This window comes from Triticum aestivum, chromosome 3B (assembly GCF_018294505.1).
Source record: "Triticum aestivum cultivar Chinese Spring chromosome 3B, IWGSC CS RefSeq v2.1, whole genome shotgun sequence".
Lineage (NCBI taxonomy): Eukaryota > Viridiplantae > Streptophyta > Magnoliopsida > Poales > Poaceae > Triticum > Triticum aestivum.
This window is the reverse complement of record NC_057801.1, coordinates 456559579-456581719: the sequence shown is the minus strand read 5'-3', so window position 1 is coordinate 456581719 and position 22141 is coordinate 456559579.

Sequence of the window (22141 nt, the reverse complement as noted above, 5' to 3'; positions counted from 1 at the left end):
ATCCGGCCAGGGCTCTCCTGATAGCGAGAGATGCTTTAGCGAATTTAGGATGTCGCCAAAGGGTGAGTGCTGAAAGATGTCCGCGGCGGTGAACTCCATGATCGGCGCCCAATCAGATTCGATTGGCAGGGGCGCGGGAGGTTCGGAGTCCGGCAAGGAGTCCAGCACCTCAAAGTCACAAGCTTTATAAGGGACAAGGTCGGTATTCGGCTCCATCGCCGTAGAAGTTGCAGCTCCCGAGGCGGTGTCCAGCCACCTGTCCTCGATCTGCGCGGTCTGCTCCGAACTATGGGTCAGAGTGGACTCGTGTGCGGCCTCCAGGGCACTGTCCGGCGGCAGAGCTAAATCATGCCCATCGTGACAGTGCGGCACGCTCGGCTGTGGCTCGAATCCGTCGAAGATCAAGTCTCCACGTATGTCGGCCGTGAAGCTTAGGCTTCCGAATCTGACCTGATGGCCAGGGGCGTAGCTTTCGATCTGGTATAGATGGCCAAGTGAATTGGCCCGCAGCGCAAAGCCGCCGAACACAAAGATCTGTCCGGGGAGAAAAGTCTCACCCTGGACTGCGTTGTTGTTGATTGAAGAAGCCATCAAGCCTATCGGTGACAACACAGAGGAACTCTCAATGAAAGCACCAATGTCGGTGTCAAAACCGGCGGATCTCGGGTAGGGGGTCCCGAACTGTGCTTCTAGGCGGATGGTAACAGGAGACAAGGGACATGATGTTTTTACCCAGGTTCGGGCCCTCTCGATGGAGGTAAAACCCTACTCCTGCTTGATTGATATTGATGATATGGGTAGTACAAGAGTGGATCTACCACGAGATCAAGGAGGCTAAACCCTAGAAGCTAGCCTATGGTATGATTCTTGTAATGGTTGTTCGTCCTACGGACTAAAACCCTCCAGTTTATATAGACACCGGAGAGGGCTAGGGTTACACAGAGTCGGTTACAATGGTAGGAGATCTACATATCCGTATCGCCAAGCTTGCCTTCCACGCCAAGGAAAGTCCCATCCGAACACGGGACGAAGTCTTCAATCTTGTATCTTCATAGTCTTGGAGTCCGGCCGATGATGATAGTCCGGCTATCCGGACACCCCCTAGTCCAGGACCCCCTCAGCTGGCCTCTTGGAGTCGGTTCTCTTGGGCCAGCTTCTTGGAGTCGGTCTTTCCGTGGCCGGCTTCTTGGAGTCGGCCCTATCATGGCGTCCTTCAAGAGAGTTTAGGGCCGGGCCACCTTCCGGTAGCCGTCCTGTGAGATCGCCGGCCGGAGGGAGGCGCCCTCGCGTTTGGGGTGCTTCAAGGCTCGGTCGGCCCGTTGTTTTTTCTAAGGGCCAAAGGGAGCCGGCTAGGCTACCCGTGGTCATTTACTCTGACAGCCGGTCAAGCAGTTCCTTCGGTGGTTTAACAAAGAGAGACGCAAGGCCATTGGCGAAGAGGTGGCCCGGCTCTTGGCGGCCGGGTTTAGCATTGAGGTGTTTCATCTGGAGTGGTTAGCTAACCCGGTGCTAGTGCTCAAGAAGAACGGCACCTAGCGTATGTGTGTGGATTACACGGACTTAAACAAGGCTTGTCCGGCTGATCCCTTTGCTCTCCCACGTATTGATCAAATCATTGATGCTATGGTGGGATGTGAGCGTCTGAGTTTCTTAGATGCTTATTCTGGATATCATCAGATCAAGATGGTGGTTAAGGACTAGGAAAAGACGACTTTCATTACTCCCTTTGGAGCCTTCTCCTATGTTTCTATGCCTTTTGGGCTCAAGAGTGCCCAGGCGACTTATCAGTGTTGCGTACAGAATTGCCTTCATACTCAGATTGGCCGCAATGTACATGCTTATGTGGATGATATTGTGGGGAAGTCCAGAGAAAAGGAAACACTGATAGATGATCTCAAGGAGACCTTTGATAATCTCAAGGTCTACAATATGATGCATAACCCGGCAAAGTGTGTCTTGGGGGTGCCAGGAGGCAAGCTCTTGGGATTTCTGGTTTCTAACAGAGGCATTGAGGCTAACCCGAAGAAGATCAAGGCTATCACTTCTTTGGCAAAACCCAAGTGTATCAATGATGTTCAGTGTTTGGCGGGTCGTATCGCTGCTTTAAGCCGGTTCATAAGCCGATTAGGTGAGAAGGCCATACCGCTGTATCAGATGCTGAAGAAGACAGATGATTTTGTCTGGAGTGATGCGGCTAATATTGCCTTTGAGGATTTGAAGAGACAATTGGCTGAGCCGTCGGTGCTTGCTGCTCCTATTGACAAGGAGGCATTGCTGTTGTATATGTCCGCTAATGCACGTGTTGTTAGTGTATCCATTGTGGTGGAGCGCAAAGAGTCTGGCAAGGAATATCCGGTTCAATGGCCGGTTTACTACATTAGTGAGGTGCTCATTGAGTCCAAACAGAGGTATCCACATTGGCAGAAGCTTGTTCATGGGGGTTCATGGCCAGCCGGAAGCTTAACCAGTATTTCCTGGGTCATCCCATCACTATGGTCAGTTCTGCTCCTTTTGGGGATATAATCTAGAACAGAGATGCTACAGGACGAGTTGCCAAGTGGGCCATTGAGCTTGGACCTCATGGTTTGAAATATGTGCCTCGTACTGCTATCAAATCTCAAGCACTGGTAGATTTTATCAACGGTTGGACAAAGTTACAGGTGCCTGAATAGAAGACGGATAACACATACTGGACAATTCACTTCGATGGATCCAGGCAATTGGAAGGCTCGGGGGCTGGAGTTGTTTTGGCTTCCCCTCGAGGTGACAAATTTTGTTATGTGCTAAGGTTGATGTTTCCCTGTACTAACAATGCAGCTGAGTATGAGGCCTTGCTCCATGGTCTTCGGATTGCTAAAGAGATGAACTTAAGCCGGGTAAGGTGCTTTGGCGACTCAGATTTGGTAGCTCAACAAGTCTCAGGCAAGTGGGATTCCAAAGATCCTCTCATGACGGCTTATCGCCGTGAAGTTGATGTTGTGGCTGGACACTTCAAGGGTTATCAAGTGGAACACATAGATCACAGGAAGAACGAGGTGGATGATGCTCTAAGCCAGCTTGGATCTCAGCGTAAACCGGTACCCCCAAATACCTTCTTGGATGTTTTGCATAATCCTTCTGTCAAGTTACCTACAGAGGAAGACTTGGTTGTGCCTGACCCGGAGGCACAGTTGGTGGCGGCTCTTCATGTCATCCCAGATTGGACAGTCCCATACTTGGCTTACATGACCCGGGGAGAATTGTCTGAGGATGAAACCTTGGCTAGACAGATAACCCGACGGTCTAAGTCAATGACGATTGCCAATGGCGAGTTACACCATCGCAGTGTCACTGGGGCATTTCAACGTTGTGTATCTCCTGAAGAAGGCCAAGAGATTCTTCATAAGATTCATGAAGGAGATTGTGGCCATCACGCCGGTTCAAAGTCCCTTGTGGCCAAAGCTTTCCGTCATGGATTTTATTGGCTGACGACTCATGCAGATGCGGAAGATCTGGTCATTAAATGTAACGGGTGTCAGAAATTTTCGCGGCGAGCTCATGTGCCGGCTCAAGAATTGAGGATGATACCAATTACTTGGCAGTTTGCTCTGTGCGGGCTTGATATGGTTGGGCCTTTCAAAAGATCCAAGATAAAAAGACTCACCTTTTGGTGGCAGTGGATAAATTCACAAAGTGGGTGGAAGCAGAGCCTGTCAGTAAATGTGACGCGGCGACGGCGGTTCAATTCATGAAAAAGGTGATTTTCCGTTTTGGTTTCCCCCATAGCATCATAACTGATAATGGTACTAACTTGTCCAAGGGGGTTATGGAGGAGTTCTGTCAACGTGAGCATATCCGGCTTGATGTCTCATCAGTGGCTCACCCCCAGTCCAATGGTCAAGCAGAAAGAGCCAATCAGGAGATTTTGAAGGGTATCAAGCCCCGGCTTTTAGTTCCTTTGCAACTAACGCCGGGTTGTTGGGTGGAGGAGTTACCATTAGTGTTATGGAGCATCAATACTACTCCCAACAGATCTACGGGTTATACCCCTTTCTTCATGGTTTATGGAGCAGAGGCGGTTCTTCCAAGTGACAATCGCCATGACTCGCCCCGAGTGGCGGCTTACGTGGAAGCTAACAATGAGCAAGCGCGTCGGGAGGCACTTGACCTGTTGGATGAAAAGCGTGACTTGGCAGCAGCCCACTCGGCGATTTACCAACAGGACCTATGGTGTTATCACAGCTGCCAGGCTAAATCCAGAACCTTTCAAGAAGGCGACTTAGTGCCCCGGCTTATCTAGGATCAGACTGATGCACACAAGTTATCCCCACCTTGGGAAGGGCCCTTTGTGGTCAGCAAGAATTTAAACAACGGGTCATACTACCTTATCGATGTTCGAGAGCATAAAGACTCACGTAAGTCGGAGGAGGAGACTCGCCGGCCATGGAATATAGCTCATCTTCGGCCTTACTACACTTGAGCCACCGGCTATCATGATGTACATATCTTGGTGATGTATATATTAAATAATAAAGCAGGACCTCTGTCCTTTTCATCCCGAAAGATCATATGTATTCATTGTCATAAATTCAAAAAGACCATTGGGGGTTGATCATATTCAAATCAAGCTTAACTCCTTTGGCACAACTTCCTGATCGTATTCGAATCATAGCTGTTCAAACAAACTTGATCATTCGGGGGCTGGATCGTATTCGAATCATAGCTTAACCCCTTTTTGGTCCGACTCAGATCGTATTTGAATTAGAGTCGTTAAATATTCTCAAGGTCACTTGGGGGCTTCCTGTTCAAACATAGGTCGTATTCGAACCAAAGAGAACATAGCTGTCAGTACCCACTTGATCGGCGCAATGCCAAAACTCACTTGGGGGCTTCTTGATCGTATTCGAATCATAGCTTAACCCCTCTTTGGTCCGACCCAGATCGTATTCGAATCAGAGCCGTTAAATATTCTTAAGGTCATTTGGGGGCTTCCTGTTCAAACATAGGTCATATTCGAACCAAACTGGACATAGCTGTCGGTACCCTCTTGATCGGCGCAATGCCAAAGCCACTGGGGGCTACATGGTCGTATTCAAACCCTAGCTTAACCCCTTTGGGACAGTTTACTGATCATATTCGAATCAGAAGCCTTAAGTTTGTCTTTCTATTCTTTTTGCTTAAGTCTTTTTTGAAATAACTCTTTGGATTTGTCTTGTGACCTTTTTTGTCCATGATTTAAGACATATAAGGTTTTGGCTGAAGCCGGCTTAACTTTGAAGCAATTAGTTGCCCGGTGCGTGACAAATTCCAAGAGAAGATCATGGTTTATAAACTGAGGCATCACCCTTACTGTCCAGGTAATTTAAACTGGCAGTAAAAATTTGATATCTCAGGTATGATGTTATCACAGTTATATTACAAGTTCTGATCAGAATTGTTTATAACTTATATTTCACATTGATAAAAATGTGGGATAATTATGACCTGCCCTGCAGTGAGCCACCGAGGGTCTGTGTGATCTACCTCTCTGTGCAGGACTGATTACGGGTTTTCTTATGCACAAAGGAAATAGAAAAGCATCGAAACGTGCACGAAGGCATGTCACAACAAAGTCATTTCTATTCCTATTACATGACTCCCCGAGTCAAAATGATTAAGCATTGTTTTTTAGCCAGGCTACAAACATGAGCTGCCCAACGGACTAGTTCTCATGGTTGCCTGAAGCTTCCGGATCAACCCTTTCCACTTCTGCGTCCTGCTCCTGGGCCTGGAAGGTTGATGACGACCAGTCAATGCCACTCAAAGCTTTAAATTCAGCTTCGTCATCAACTAGCCTGGCCGGGTCAATCTCAGGAGTGAAGGTATGCTTACGAGTTGGTAGAATCAGGCTTGTCAGGGTATATTGTGGTGTTGGGATTCCCTGGTACTCTGCATCGTAACCCGCCTGGTACTTGGAGAGGTCCGCTTCTTCAGCAATTATGGTGGACACAGGGCGTATTGCCTTCACACAGGTAGTAAAATCTTCTTGTTCAAAGGGCGCATCGTCTTCTTTGAGGCTCGGATACCCAATAGCAATGTCAGCCGGGTCTAGTTCTGGAAGCCAAGCCTTGGCCCGGCTCAACGCAGCTACAACCCCGGCTCTCGTAAATGCCCGCTTCAGTTCGGTAATCCGTTGGGGCAAGACAGAAAGCTTCCTTAGCACATCTGCCAAAAGTGTAGGAACTTCATTGGACAGGGCCACGGTGGCTAAGGCGCGCTGAGACCTGGTGTAGAGTTGCTCCACTAGTGCATAAACCGCCTTCAGCTTTACCAAGAGGCTTGGTTTAGATTTGAGCTCCTGGGCCTGCATAGCAATAGCAGGTGCGTTAAGAAACAAATTTATATGATCATTGAAAAGTATAGTCTTTCTAACTTGCAGGGTGACTTACCAAAGATTGCGATAACCATCTGGGTCACATGGCGTTTCAATCCAGACAGTTCATTGGTTGCCTTTTCAAGAGCCGCCTCTGAATTGACAGCTCGTTGGGTTAAGGCAATATTTTCATCAACCCAAGTTTTTCTCTCTGCTTCAAAGTCAGCATTCAGCTTCTCTTGTTCAGATACACTGAATTCAAACTTGGAGTTGGCCCTTTGGGTTTCTGATTCTTGAGCTTGTAGGCGGTTCTTCAAGTCAGCAATTTCTGTTTGCAATTGACTGGTGGTAACCTGCACAAATACCGGATCAAAGTCATGATTATTAGCATATTATATTCAAGTCCCAAGTACCTTGCAAGCAAGACTACTTAGCACTTGGGGGCTAATGTCTACCGCGGAAGTCTATGGCGGCTCATAAGATTGGTGATTCACAAAATTAAAGTCCCAAGCACTTTGCAAGCAAGACTACTTGGCACTTGGGGGATAATGCATATTGCAGTTCAAATTACGCAGTTGATATGATCTATACAAGCATGAGAAGGACCGGCTCATTCACTTTGATTAAACCGGCCCTTGGGGGCTACTGATTAAGCCGGATTTTTGCAGATTTTTAATCTAAAGGCATTTATTCATAATTGTCTGATGTTTCCCTAAGTCTACAGCATATTCTTCCTAAGCAATAGACTTGGGGGAAAGAGGAGGTCATACCTCAAACTTATGGTGCATCTGTTTCAGCATGTTAGTTTCAACATCGCGGCTACTGTGCACTTGGCTGAGATAGCCAGATAAAATTTCTCTGGCACTCATGTGAGAATAATCCGTAAGGTCGAATCTGACCTTACGGTGTTCCAGGAGTTCTTCTTTGGCGGTGCATTTGGCAAGCACAGTACGCCTTCTCGGCTCAATGTAACTGGTCTTGGTAACCTCAACTTCAGTTTCTTGAGGATCATTTGTCTTTGCGGGGCTTGAGACTTCAGGATTTTCGGAGCCATCAAGAGCGTGCTCGACAGGTGGATCAACGGCTGATGTTGGCGGTTCATGCATTGGTTCAGGCGGCGGCTCAGTAGTAGAGGTCTCCGGTATAACAGTCGAAAGTACCGGCTCTTTGAGAGTTGGCTCGTCAACCGGTTTATCCTTCTTGGCCTTCTTACTAACCTTTGCTTTGCCCCTGCATAAGATCAAAAGGTTAGTATAAGCATAAAATTTCATAATACAATATAATTAAAATCATCATTGCCCTGGAGCGGTCTTGAAAGCCGGCAGGTTCGATTAAATAGAGTTGCCGGAAGAATGAGAGGTTTCCTGGTAATTGGGGTCAGACGGGTTCAGTGGCTGACGAGTGAGACCCGCCAAAGGGTAAGAGGAATCTAAGACAGAGATGACCTCATTCCGACGCTTCCTTGGTGTGTTAGGCAAGCCGGAGGAGAGCTCTGCGTCTTCGCTGGTACAGGTCTGCCTCCGGCTCTCATGAATTTGTCGCTTCAAAAGAAATTGAGGATCTTGATAAGCTAAAGGATGTGAAAATCTTACTTTCTGGGTTACTTGGCGGATTTTCGGGCGCGACAAAGGCTCTGAGTTGGAGGAAATAATATTTACCTCTTCTTCCACCCCACGGCTCGTGCCCGTGTCATCCTGGTCATAATCACTTTCAATAAGGTGATTAAAAAATGAGCCAAGGGAGTCAAGGGCTACCTCCGACTCAGAAGAGTCATCTAGCTGAAGCTGCTCAGAAGCACTGGGTTTCTTTCCGCGTTTCTTTGTGGCGGCTCTCCTGGTGGCTCTCTTGGCCTTCCTATCCCTTTTTGTAGCTTCATGGTCATATTTAACCTTCCAAAACTTGTCATCGGCCTGTGAAAATCAACAAAAGTTTGAGTATAGGTAAAAGCATCAATATTGGAGATAATTTGTTCGGCTTGGCGACTTACCTTTGAAGCCGGATTAGTTTTGCAGAAAGGGCGTAAGCCCACCTTGCCACAGTCTATTAAACTTTCATTCAGAAGACACTTGGTCATATCATTGATGACATGATCAGGCAGATCGTTAGGGCTGTGTCGCTGAGGGTCATCTTTCTTGCCTGAGTAATTACACATTAGACCAGGGCGGCGGCTTAACGGAATGACCCGCCAGTGGTGCCAGACTCGGACCAAGTCAATACCATTGAGCCTGTTCCCCAGAAGAGACTTAATTTTGGCCTAGGTGGGGGCGAGTGTTTTGCGTTCGATGGGTGTTGTTAGGCACTGGATGATTGGAGTCCAGACGAAGGGCGTGAAAACCGTGCAGAGGATTCTCACCAGCCGGGGAGGTGTCTTGGCAATAAAACCATGTTTGATTCCAGTCCTTTGGATGGCTCAGCAGGTTGGCATGAGGAAAAATGATGTCTCTCCGACGTTGGATTGAGACGCCGCCAAGTTCCAAGCTCTGTCCACTAGCACATTCATTTTGGCGGTTTAAGTAAAATAGATCTCTGAAGAGTAGCAGATTGGGTTCTTCTCCAAGATACACCTCACTGAACACTTGAAAGTTGCAGTTATTAGACACGGAATTGGGTCCGATGTCTTGAGTGCGGAGATCGAAGAAGTGTAGAACGTCTCTAAAAAATTTAGAGTCGGGTGGTGAGAAACCCCGGTTCATATGATCTGAGAAAATGATCACCTCCCCTTCTTTGGGTTGAGGTCTCTCTTTTGTCGGGTCAGGAGCACGATAAGACATGACATTCCTATTCGGTAGGTAACCAACTTTCACAAAGTCTTGGAGAGTCTGCTCGGTAACGACGGATGAAACCCAGTTGCATGAGGTGCTTGTCTTAGGTGCCATGACGATGGAAGCCTAAAGAAAGATAAAATTTCCGGTTCAAATTTAAAGCCGGAGGGAATTTCAATATTCAAGATGGCGGCTTATCAAGGGGCCTAATGGTATGAGGATAATTACGACAGATTCTTTAAGTCTCCACAAGCATAATTAACAGTTCAATTATATAAGCCGCCATGGGCGGTCAAGATTGTCAACTAAAGCATCATTTTCAAGCCGGTGATGAGAGTCGCCATGGCTAGGGGAATCTAACAGATACATATTTTTGCCTAAGTGTGGCACAAACAAGTTTCACAAAGTACAGTTGCTATTTTGGATCAAATAGCTGTTTAGAAAAGAAAATATTCTAGACCTAAAAACAGAGTGCAGATGAGTTCATCAGTTCTAGAAGGCCTCTTTGCAGTATAAATTGATCTACTGATATCAAAAATGCGTGTGAAATAATTATTGCATGAGTTTTGCACTATTCTCGGATCAGAGAAGGCTGCAATATAGAGCTATGAAGAACCAAGATGAACAGCGAAGAACACAAGAAAAACCTACAAACCCTAATGCAGATCTGGAGCAGGGAAGAAGACAAGCTTACGGCTGCAGGAGCGTTGCGTAGGTTCGCCGTCATTTTCCGGACAGACTCAGGTCAATGCAGCGGCCGAAGTCGATGAAGACGAGGGGCGCAGCGGCGGCGGGGGAGCTCGAGCAGCAGAAGGGTGCGCGAGGAAGAAGATGCGGAAGAAGAAGAATGAGAAAGGACCCGGTCGGGTCTATTTATAAGGAAAAACTGATGACTGGGCATGAAAAACGAGGAGCCCAAAGACATAAGTTATCCAACTATAAGGGCGCCTCGATTTTTGGGATGGTCTTTAAGATAAAGATCCGTTGAGATATAATGGATATGTTGGAAATATGCCCTAGAGGCAATAATAAAATGGTTATTATTATATTTCTTTGTTCATGATAATTGTCTATTTTTCATGCTATAATTGTGTTATCGAAAAATCGTAATACACGTGTGAATACATAGACCACACCATGTCCCTGGTAAGCCTCTAGTTGACTAGCTCGTTGATCAACAGATAGTCATTGTTTCCTGACTATGGGCATTGGATGTCATTGATAACGGGATCACATCATTAGGAGAATACTGTGATGGACAAGACCCAATCCTAAGCATCGCTCAAAGATCGTGTAGTTCGTTTAGCTAGAGCTTTTCCAATTGTCAAGTATCATTTCCTTAGACCATGAGATTGTGCAACTCCCGGATACCGTAGGAGTGCTTTGGGTGTGCCAAACGTCACAATGTAACTGGGTGACTATAAAGGTGCACTACGGGTATCTCCGAAAGTGTCTGTTGGGTTGGCACGAATTGAGACAGGGATTTGTCACTCCGTATGACGGAGAGGTATCTCTGGGCCCACTCGGTAATGCATCATCATAATGAGCTCAATATGACCAAGTGTCTGGTCACGGGATCATGCATTACAGTATGAGTAAAGTGACTTGCCGGTAACGAGATTAAACGAGGTATTGGGATACCGACGATCGAGTCTCGGGTAAGTAACGTACCGATTGACAAAGGGAATTGTATACGGGGTTGATTGAATCCTCGACATCGTGGTTCATCCGATGAGATCATCGAGGAGTATGTGGGAGCCAACATGGGTATCCAGATCCCGTTGTTGGTTATTGACCGGAGAGGCGTCTCGGTCATGTCTGCATGTCTCCCGAACCCGTAGGGTCTACACACTTAAGGTTCGGTGACGCTAGGGTTGTAGAGATATTAGTATGCAGCAAACCGAAAGTTGTTCGGAGTCCCGGATGAGATACCGGACATCACGAGGAGTTTCGAAATGGTCCATAGGTAAAGAATTATATATGGGAAGTCGAGCTTCGGCCATCGGGAAAGTTTCGGGGGTCACCAGTATAGTACCGGGACCACCGGAAGGGTCCCGGGGGTCCACCGGGTGGGGCCACCTATCCCGGAGGGCCCCATGGGCTGAAGTGGTAGGGGAACCAGCCCCTGGTGGGCTGGTGCGCCCCCCCTTGGGCCCCCTTGCGCCTAGGGTTGGAAACCCTAGGGTGGGGGGCGCCTCCACTTGCCTTGGGGGGCAAGCCTCCCCCCTGGCCGCACCCCCCCCCCTTGGAGATCCCATCTCCAGGGCTGGCGCCCCCCCTGGGGAACCCTATCTAAAGAGGGGGGAGGGAGGGCAGCCGCACCCTGGCACTTGGCGCCTCCCATCCCCTTGCTACACCTCTCCTTCCCGCAGACGCTCGGCGAAGCCCTGCCGGATCCCTGCTGCATCCACCACCACGCCGTCGTGCTGCTGGATCTTCATCAACCTCTCCTTCCCCCTTGCTGGATCAATGTCACACCCTAGCTAGTTCATGCATTAGAGTGTTGCATCATGTCTATTTCATTCAACAGAAACTTGAAATGGGGATGACAGAACCCCCAGCCCCCTCTGAATCCAACTAGGGTTTACTAAAAATATTTTCAATGAATCTGGAATGCCCTTCTAAAATGTCCATCATTTTTGTCTTGGTTCAGAACCTCTGCCAAAAGTGATGCACAGTTTCCTAGGTCATCTTAAGGTCTTGAATTAAATCATAAGTATTTGAATTTAGGCATTTAAAATTTATAAAAATATTTCAAATGCTCAAATAATCCCAAACTAAAATGTTCCATGTTGGAAATATTCCAACTAAGGACCAGGTGCAGTTTAGTGAATTTTGGAGTTGCCTAGGTATTTTTAGTAATTCAACAAACTTACAGAATAAAAACAGAAACAAAAAAGAAGGGAAAGGCTTACCTGTCGCCACCCAGAGGCCCACCTGCCGGCCCAGCCCAGCCACCGCTCCAGCGAGCTGCTTGGCTTGGCCAGGCAGGCAGGCAGGTGCTCGACGGCGGCACCAGCGCGCGCCACGCAGCTGCCCGTCGCCCTGCTTCCCCCCCCCCCTCGCCACCTAGCTGGCCTGGACGGTCTCCACGTCGCACCCCGAACCCCGTGGACACACCCATTCACCCCCAGCTCCTCTCCCTTGCTCTCCCACGCCATGGCCGACGCCACCGCCGCCGCACCGCTGCCGTAGTCGTGCTCCCCGTCGTTTGCACGCCGCGCCACCGTGTCCAGGAGCTTCGCCGCCCTCTACTCCTTCGAGCTAGCCGAGCCCCGAGCGCTCGCGTGCCCCGAAGCCACCGCACTGACCTCGACCGAACCGCCATCGCCGGAGATCCCCTTCGCCGTCACCGCCGCGCCAGCTCGTCCCCGACCGCGCCGTCTGTTCCCTCAAGACCGTCGTGAGCTTGGCTAACATCTCCCCCTTTTCTTTCTCACTCTCGTGCACCACAGCGAGCACACGTAGCTCACCCGCACGCGCCGCCGCGGAGCTCGTCGCCGACGTGTCTCCGGCTAACCACCGGCCACCTCACCTTGTCTAACATACTCACCGCGTTCCCAGGGGCCCAACGCACCTCACCACGGGCCTCGCCGTGCCCCGTAGCATCGGATCCATCCTCACCCGACTCCGGCGACCGCCAAAGTCGTCGCCGGCGACGTCTCCGGCCACCCCGAGCTCAACCACCACCACCAATAGCCGCGGCTCGGTCTCAGCTACGCGTAGATGCCTTCCGCCGCCCGTTTGGTCGCCGGAATGCACAAAAACACTTCCACCGCCATGTTCGGCCTCGCCGGCGGCTAGACGCCGGCGTGTTTGACTTTGACCATGACCAGGGTGGGCCCAGATTGACTCCCCTGAGTCTATGACATGTGGGGCCCCTCTGCTAATTAACCCAGAGTAGTTTAAACTAATTTTAGTTAGTTTAATTAACTACTGACATGCGGGACCCACTGGTCAGTTTGACCTGGACTAGCCCGTTGACCACTGACGTCATCCTGACGTAATGCTGACGCAGTAATTTAATTACTGGAATTATTTTTACACAGGAAATTCCAGAAAATGCTACAAACTTCAAAAATTCATAGAAATTAATCTGTAGCTCCAAATGCAAAGTGTTATATATGAAAAATGATCAGAAAAATCCAATCTATCCATCTATACTGGTTTCATGCATGTTTAAACAAGCTAACCTGCTGTTTATCACAGAACAAGATAAAGCACTTAAAATGACAACTTATGAGTTTGAACTTTGAATCATTGGTTCAAATTAGTTCAAACCCATCTGTTCTTAGTTGCATTAGCCCAATACACTCATTTTGCCATGTCTCATGCATGCATCATATTGTTGCATACTGTTTGGTAATGTTGTGTATCGGTGCTCTCTGCGGCAGGTCCTGCCCCCGAGGAGTACCGTGATTACCCCAACGAAGAACAAAACCAGTGCACCGACCCATCAGGCAAGCAACCAACCATTTGATCATATCGATACAATCCCATGTTCTTGCTCCTGCTCTCCTTTACTGCACTAAGACAACGCGATTCAAACTGCTGTGTGCTGCGGTAGTTGAACCCATTTCCTCTGCATGACCTGTCATTGCCACAGTAACTAGATGAAACCCACTAGCATGTGTAGGAGTTGATTGAGCCATATGATTGTGTTGTTCCTACCTTGCTATGCCTGTTATGCTTAGAGTCGTATCAGGTCTTGTTCATCTGGGTGATGGGCTAGAGTGAAATGATCGTGTCAGTATGAGTGTAAGGTGTTGAACACGATTTGGTAAAGGTGTCGATGAGAGGCCATGTAGGAGTACATGGTGGGTTGTTTCATTGAGGCCGTCCTTAAGCACTGAGATCTGTATGTGTGATTTAAGAATCAGCTACTACCATACATTGGGCCCTGAAATATGACCCCGCTCGACTTCTTATTCACCCTAGTCCTCTGTCCAGGAGTTGCAAGTAGTTTCTGGTGTTTGTAGTCTACTGGAGGCCGTGGACAGCGCTGACCGTAGGGGTGGGCTGTGATGCGGTAGGTACATGGCCGGGTGTACCGGATGCCCGTTTGGTATCTCGAGAACCCTGTTCACATCGTTCGGGGCCGTATGTGGAAACCTCGGCCGGACTCCCTACGGATGGAACCTGAATAGGCGATAAACCTGGACTAGAGACTTAGGTGTCTAGGTAGGTCGTGGTCTACACCCACGTCGGCTTTCGCTTGAAGTCTGCCGAGCACATGTCGTGTGCAGACGCTAAGTGGTGGAAACATGTATGAAGAAGTACACCCCTACAGGGTTAACATCATCTATTCGAATAGCCGCGTCCGCGGTAAAGGACTACTTGGTTGCCTATACAGTTCATAGACAAGTAAATGGAAACTATTAAAAGCCTCAAGATAAGCGTGAGTGCCGAGGATGGCTCTTCCGTAGGAAGACGGAGGTGGATCCTCGGTAGAGTATTGAAGTGGTGAGTAGTGGACTCGAGTGCGCAAAATCATTTCAAGGTGGAGTCTCGTAGGATAGTTTAGCCAAGAGTCAAAGCTGGCTTGCTGCAATATCCCCACCAACCCTTCTTGATAATGTGCATGTATGTAGGATCTGATGTAAGTCTTGCTGAGTACCTTTGTACTCATGTTGCTTTAATTTACATTTTTCAGAAGATGCTACAACCCCTTCCGACGGGTTCTTCGTAGACGTTGACATTGATGAGTAGACTAAGGCCCAGGTGGTGATCCTGAGCAAGTGAAGGACCATGTAGTATAGCTAGGCTTACCCAATCCTCTTTTAATTTACTAGTTGTCTGTACTCAGACAAGTTACTTCCGCTGTTGGCTTGTATGCTTGTATGACTTGAACGTGGGTCGTGTGACCCGTACTTGTGTGTATGCTATGTATGGCTCACTGAGCCCTTAAATAAAGTACGTGTGTCGTAGAGTCATGTTGTGATGCCTTATTGTATTTGCACATATCGAGCATATTGTGTGTATGATTGAAATGCTTGGTATGTGTGGGATCTGACTATCTAGTTGTTTATCTTTAGTAGCCTCTCTTACCGGGAAATGTCTCCTAGTGATTCCACTGAGCCATGGTAGCTTGCTACTGCTCCGGAACACTTAGGCTGGCCGGCATGTGTCCTTGTTTGTTCCTGTGTCTGTCCCTTCGGGGAAATGTCACGCGTTGAGTACCGGAGTCCTGTTAGCCCGCTACAGCCCGGTTTACCGGAGTCCTGCTAGCCCAGTGCTACAGCCCGGAACTTACTCGCTGATGACCGACACGTTCGATGCTGGGTCATGGATTCCTGTCCCTGTAAGTCTGTGCCACTTTGGGTTTACGACTAGCCATGTCAGCCCGGGCTCCTTATCATATGGATGCTAGCGACACTATCATATACGTGTGCCAAAAGGCGCAAACGGTCCCGGGCAAAGGTAAGGCGACACCCGTGGGGATACCGTGCGTGAGGCCGCAAAGTGATATGAGGTGTTACAGGATAGATCTATGTGACATTGAGTCGGGGTCCTGACAGCGTTGGCATCAGAGTCGGACTGCCTATAGGTTCTCCAAGCCAAACTGGTCGATGTTGAGTCTAGAAATGCTTTAGTTATATGTAGGGGAATTGATTGTGGGATGGTACGTAAGGCTCTTTTTACTCCTTTACCTCATGACATTCTGATCCGAGTCAGTCCATTCTTCCACCGGGGGTTAAGGATTAGGATCTCTTCTCTCTATCAGGTTCACGTGTTACTAATCAGTAGTACCTTATAGGTTTGATGGTTACAAGCCTAGTTCAGTTCTACTACCCTGTTATGTTGCTAAGTTGGACCCAGAACCTTGATATGATATTGTTGAGTGTCTATGCAATTCCTTGTAAAATGTCCCAAAATCCTTTTGAGCATTTACAGCCGTTATGCTGTCCAAATTCTGCTAGAAATTCTAATGTCTTTGCATTGTGGTTGTGCTTCCAGATGGCCACTCGTGACCAAAACCAAGTGGTTCGCCTGACCAGATGCATCGATGTAGCCGGTCATACGGCTATGTTAGTCCGGGTAATGATCGAGACGGGTTACCGCTAGTATCCCGAATACACAGTCGAAGAGCAGTTCCGAGACTTTAACCAAAGTCAGTATCTCTGCACTGTCAGGATATTTCCCTCTTATCCTGGTTCCACCGAGCCCCTCCACTGTTCCTATGGACTCGGTGTTACTATTGAGATGGCAGTGCAAGACGCCGCTTATTCTATGATGACCATCATGCGAGTCAGGACTGGCCTGCTTCGCAACACCGACTTCCGGTATACGCCAGCTTCACTTCCTGGAGCGCATGGGTATCTCCGGGCTATCTATGCTGATTCCAGTCAGGAGGACTCACTAACTTGCACCACTGCCGAGTTGCTCGAGGATAAGGACCGAGAGAGTCGGGCATTGAGAATGGAGCTTTTCAATGCCCGCGCCGATCACTGGGCCACCTTGACTCAGTTTGCACCGGCTATGCAAGCTGGATATATGGATATGAGAGATCTGTATCCTGTTAGATCTACTCTGCCAGACATGATGGATTGGCGTGATCTGGGGGGCATCACCCCACCTTGTGGTCCCCGCAGGCCACCGTTTGTTGGTCCAAGACCTCACCCTAGCCCTTATGGTCCACAGGCTCCTCAGGACCGTCTGTTTCCGGACGCTCATGTTGAACTTCCAGGTTATGGAGGAGACTTCTATGAGAACTACTACGGAGACGTCTGAGTTAGTAGTAGTTCCACTAGTATTGTAATAGTTGTAGTTCCACCGTCCTGCGTGACTTGTGGAATATGACTTAGTGTGTATCAAATCCGGAGGTGTAAGAAAAATAATGTATAGGAGCTTGGAATGCCTCCGATGAGATGTAATCTTCCTTTCAGCGTAGTAGTACTTTGTTTGGTCTTGTACTAAACCTTGTATGGTGTGTATGACGATGGAATAAAGAAGCAGTTTCTGTATCTACCATGTCATACGGATGATCATCTTGCATTTCGAGTTATCCATTACATTCTACATTTCTATGTCGGAATCTTATCATCCTAGACTAAACCCTTGTCTTGTTTTTCCTAGGATGGTTAACACCCGCAACAACCCTGCTCCGCCAGAGCAGGCCGAAGGCAGCAGAGTTGGGGAAGCAAACCTGCCTCACCCTCCTTCTCTGGCCGAAGTTATGCTGGAGGCCGAGAGAAACAAACGGGAGACTAACCGTTTGTTGGAGCGCATCGAACAGAACACAGCACAACATCAGAGGAATAACTTGCTGTCACTCAGTGACTTCATCAAGTTACACCCACCTACCTTCCACCACTCTGTCGAGCCTCTTGACGCTGTTGACTGGCTCCGCAGCATTACTCACAAGCTATGTTCTGCACTCGTAGCTGAGGCTGATAAGGTCACCTTTGCTGCATATCATCTTGAAGGCCCCGCCAATCTCTGGTGGGAGAACTATATGGCTATGCGCCCAACTGGCCATGTCACTACTTGGGCAGAGTTTAGTGAGGCTTTCCGTGAACATCACATTCCGGAGGGTCTCATGGATCGTAAACGTGAGGAGTTCTGCAGTTTCACCCAAGGTCGTCTCTCTGTGGACGCTTATAGTAGGGAGTTCGGTAACCTCGCACGCTATGCCACCGAAGAGGTCTCCACTGACGCCAAGAAGCAGGCAAGGTTCCGCAAGGGACTTAGCCCCGAGCTTCGCCGAGATCTCCGACTGCATGAGTGCACCTCTTTCCAGAAGCTTGTGAACAAAGCCATCAGTGCTGAGACGGGTCAGACTGATTTCGAAGCAACACGCAAGCATGGTCGTGACATGGGTTCCTCATCCGGTGTTGGACCACAGAAGCACCGGGTGTGGGTGCCTAACACTGCCCTGCCACCGAGATTCACACCGAGGCCACCCTATCAGGCGCCTCGTCCAGTTCAGCAGTTTGCACCAGCTAAGCCCTATGGTGGGCCAACCAACAATGCTCCTCCACGCACCAGCCCCGTGACGTGCTTCAAGTGTGGGGAATCATGCCACTACATGCGCGAGTGTCCTCAGACCAACCCCAACCAGTCTGGAAAAGCTGTTGGCTGTGGCAAGCCAGCAGGGAAGGTGTTCTATGCCAAGCCGGCCACCACTGCACATGGCCATGTGAATTGTGTCTCAGCTGAAGAGGCCCAAGAGGATCCCAACGTCGTTCTCGGCTTGCTCCTTGTTAATTGCCACCCGGCATCTGTTCTTTTTGATACTGGAGCATCTCATTCATTCATATCCGAAAATTATGCACGCTTGCACAACACCGCATTCTGTGACATGCCTTCCACCATGGAAATTTCTACTCCTGGTTCTAGATGGCAAACCTCCAGAGTAAGCCATAGGAATGAAATTCAGGTCGACAGACTTGTTTTCCTTGCATCATTGATAGCTCTCAAATCTTCAGATATTAACATCATCTTGGGTATGGACTGGATGTCAACCCATCATGCCAAAATTGATTGCTTCTCTATAACTATTCAACTCACGCACCCTTCGGGAAAGATAGTCAATGTCTTGACCCGAATATCCAAGCGACAGCTATATTCCCTTAATGCCAGTCCATTGCCAGACCTCGAAGACGTTCCGGTAGTCCATGACTTTCCGATGTCTTTCCAGAAGAATTACCAGGTGTTCCACCCGACAGAGATGTCGAGTTCGTGATAGATCTCATTCCACGAACTGTCCCAATTTCTAGAAGACCCTATAAGATGGCACCCCTAGAACTAGCCGAACTAAAGAAACAACTCGATGAGTCCTTGAAAAAGGGTTTCATCCGTCCTAGTTCATCTCCATGGGCTTGCCCCGTCCTCTTCGTTAAGAAGAAGGATGGTACGGACCGGATGGTTGTAGATTATCGACCCGTCAACTTGGTCACAATTAAGAACAAGTATCCGCTCCCCAGGATCAACGATCTGTATGATCAGCTCGCGGGATCCTCAGTCTTCTCTAAGATGGATTTGAGGTTAGGCTACCATCAAATCAAAATCAGAAACGGGGACATTCCCAAAACGGCCTTTGTGACTCGTTACGGCCAATACGAGTACACCGTCATGTCCTTCGGTTTAACCAATGCTCCAGCCACCTTCTCCCGGTTAATGAACTCAATTTTCATGGAGTATTTGGATAAGTTCGTCGTGGTTTACCTCGATGATATACTCATCTATTCCAAGAACGAGGAAGAACATGCCGAACATCTAAGGCTAGTGTTGATGAAACTTCAAGAGCATCGCATTTATGCCAAGTTCTCTAAATGCGAATTTTGGTTGCCAGAAGTGACCTATCTAGGACATGTAATTTCTGGTAAAGGTATTGCTGTCAATCCCGAGCGAGATCAAGCCGTCCTTAATTGGACTCCACCTGAATCGGTCAAGCAAGTTCGGAGTTTCCTTGGCTTAGCGAGCTATTGTCGCCGCTTTGTCGAAAATTTCTCCAAAGTTGCTAAACCTCTAACTGAACTCCTCAAGAAAGATAAAAAGTTCGAGTGGACTCCACAATGTGAGCATAGTTTCCAGGAACTGAAAAGACGCTTGACTTCTGCTCCCGTACTAGTACCACCATATTTCTCCAAGGACTTTGTTATCTATTGCGACGCCTCGCGACAAGGACTAGGTTGCATTCTCATGCAAGATCGACACGTAATTGCTTATGCTTCACGGCAATTACACCCACATGAGGAAAACTACCCTACTCATGATCTAGAGCTTGCAGTTGTAGTCCATGCACTCAAAACCTGGCGACATTACCTCCTCGGTAATCGTTGCGAAATCTTCACTGATCACCAAAGTCTGAAGTACATATTCACCCAACCAGATTTGAATCTTAGGCAAAGACGTTGGGTCGAGTTGATCACAGATTTCGACTTAGGGATAACTTACACCCCGGGAAAAGCCAACGTCATGGCTGATGCGCTAAGTCATAAATCTTATTACAACTATCTAATGTTGCAACAAAGTCAACCACTTCTCCACGAGGAATTTCGGAAGCTTAATCTTCACATCGTTCCTCAAGGATTTCTTTCCACCTTGGTGGCGAAACCTACTCTTACGGATCAAATCATCGCTACCCAAAAACGAGATAAAGGAATATCCCTAATTAAGGAGAACATTGCTAGCGGAGATGCTAAATGTTTCTCTACAAATGATCGTGGTGTTGTGTATTTTGAGAACCGCCTAGTAGTTCCCAAGAACCGACACTTACGGCAGTTGATCCTTAAGGAGGCTCATGAATCTCCTCTCACCATTCATCCCGGTAGCACTAAGATGTATCAGGACCTACGCTAGAGGTTCTAGTGGACTAGGATGAAGAGAGACATTGCTCAATTTGTTGCTAATTGCGACATCTGTCGTCGTGTAAAAGCAGAGCATCAACGGCCTGCTAGCACCCTTCAACCCTTAGCTATTCCTGAATGGAAATGGGATAAAATTGGTATGGATTTCATCACCGGTTTTCCCAGGACCAAGAGATGGAATTATGCTATCTTCGTCGTTATCGACCGTCTTTCCAAAGTGGCCCATTTCTTACCTGTTCGCGAGAGTATAACCGCTAGTCAGTTAGCAGACTTGTACATCTCCCGAATAGTGTCTCTCCATGGTGTTCCACTGGAAATTAACTCGGATCGAGGAAGTCTCTTCACCTCTCGATTTTGGGAAAGTTTCCAAAACACTATGGGAACCCATCTTTCCTTTAGCACCGCCTTTCACCCTCAATCAAGTGGTCAAGTAGAATGTGTCAACCAAATCCTAGAAGACATGCTTCGAGCTTCTGTTATCTCATTCGGACTGGATTGGGAGAAATGCCTTCCATTTGCCGAATTTGCTTATAACAACAGTTATCAATCTAGCCTGGGTAAAGCCCCTTTTGAAGTTCTCTATGGACGGAGGTGTCGAACGCCTCTTAACTGGTCAGAAACCGGGGAAAGACAATTCTTTGGCCCGGATATGATCCAGGAAGCAGAAGAGCAAGTTCGCATCGTTCGCGAAAAGTTGAAAACAGCCCAATCTCGTCAAAAGAGTCAATATGACCGAAAACATAAGGCTATGACTTACGAGGTTGACGAGAAGGCTTACCTTCGGGTTACTCCTCTGAAGGGAAACCATCGCTTCGGTATCAAGGGCAAATTGGCTCCTCGCTACATTGGACCTTTTCGCATTCTTGCCAAACGAGGAGAAGTTGCCTACCAACTGGAACTACCTCCGCATCTCTCCAAAGTCCATGATGTCTTCCACGTTTCTCAACTCAGGCGTTGCTTCTCGGATCCTATCCGTGGAGTGGACCACGAAACGCTTGATCTTCAAGACAATCTTACATATCGAGAGTACCCCGTTCATATCCTCAAACAAGCCGAGCGCACCACTCGACGGCATAATATCAAGTTTCTCAAGGTTCAATGGTCGCACCATTCTGAGAAGGAAGCTACTTGGGAAAGGGAGGATCGTCTTCGACTTGAGTATCCCGCCTTCTTTCCGGAGGAACCTAAATCTCGGGACGAGATTCTTTTGAGTGGGGGTGAGTTGTCACACCCTAGCTAGTTCATGCATTAGAGTGTTGCATCATGTCTATTTCATTCAACAGAAACTTGAAATGGGGATGACAGAACCCCCAGCCCCCTCTGAATCCAACTAGGGTTTACTAAAAATATTTTCAATGAATCTGGAATGCCCTTCTAAAATGTCCATCATTTTTGTCTTGGTTCAGAACCTCTGCCAAAAGTGATGCACAGTTTCCTAGGTCATCTTAAGGTCTTGAATTAAATCATAAGTATTTGAATTTGGGCATTTAAAATTTATAAAAATATTTCAAATGCTCAAATAATCCCAAACTAAAATGTTCCATGTTGGAAATATTCCAACTAAGGACCAGGTGCAGTTTGGTGAATTTTGGAGTTGCCTAGGTATTTTTAGTAATTCAACAAACTTACAGAATAAAAACAGAAACAAAAAAGAAGGGAAAGGCTTACCTGTCGCCACCCAGAGGCCCACCTGCCGGCCCAGCCCAGCCACCGCTCCAGCGAGCTGCTTGGCTTGG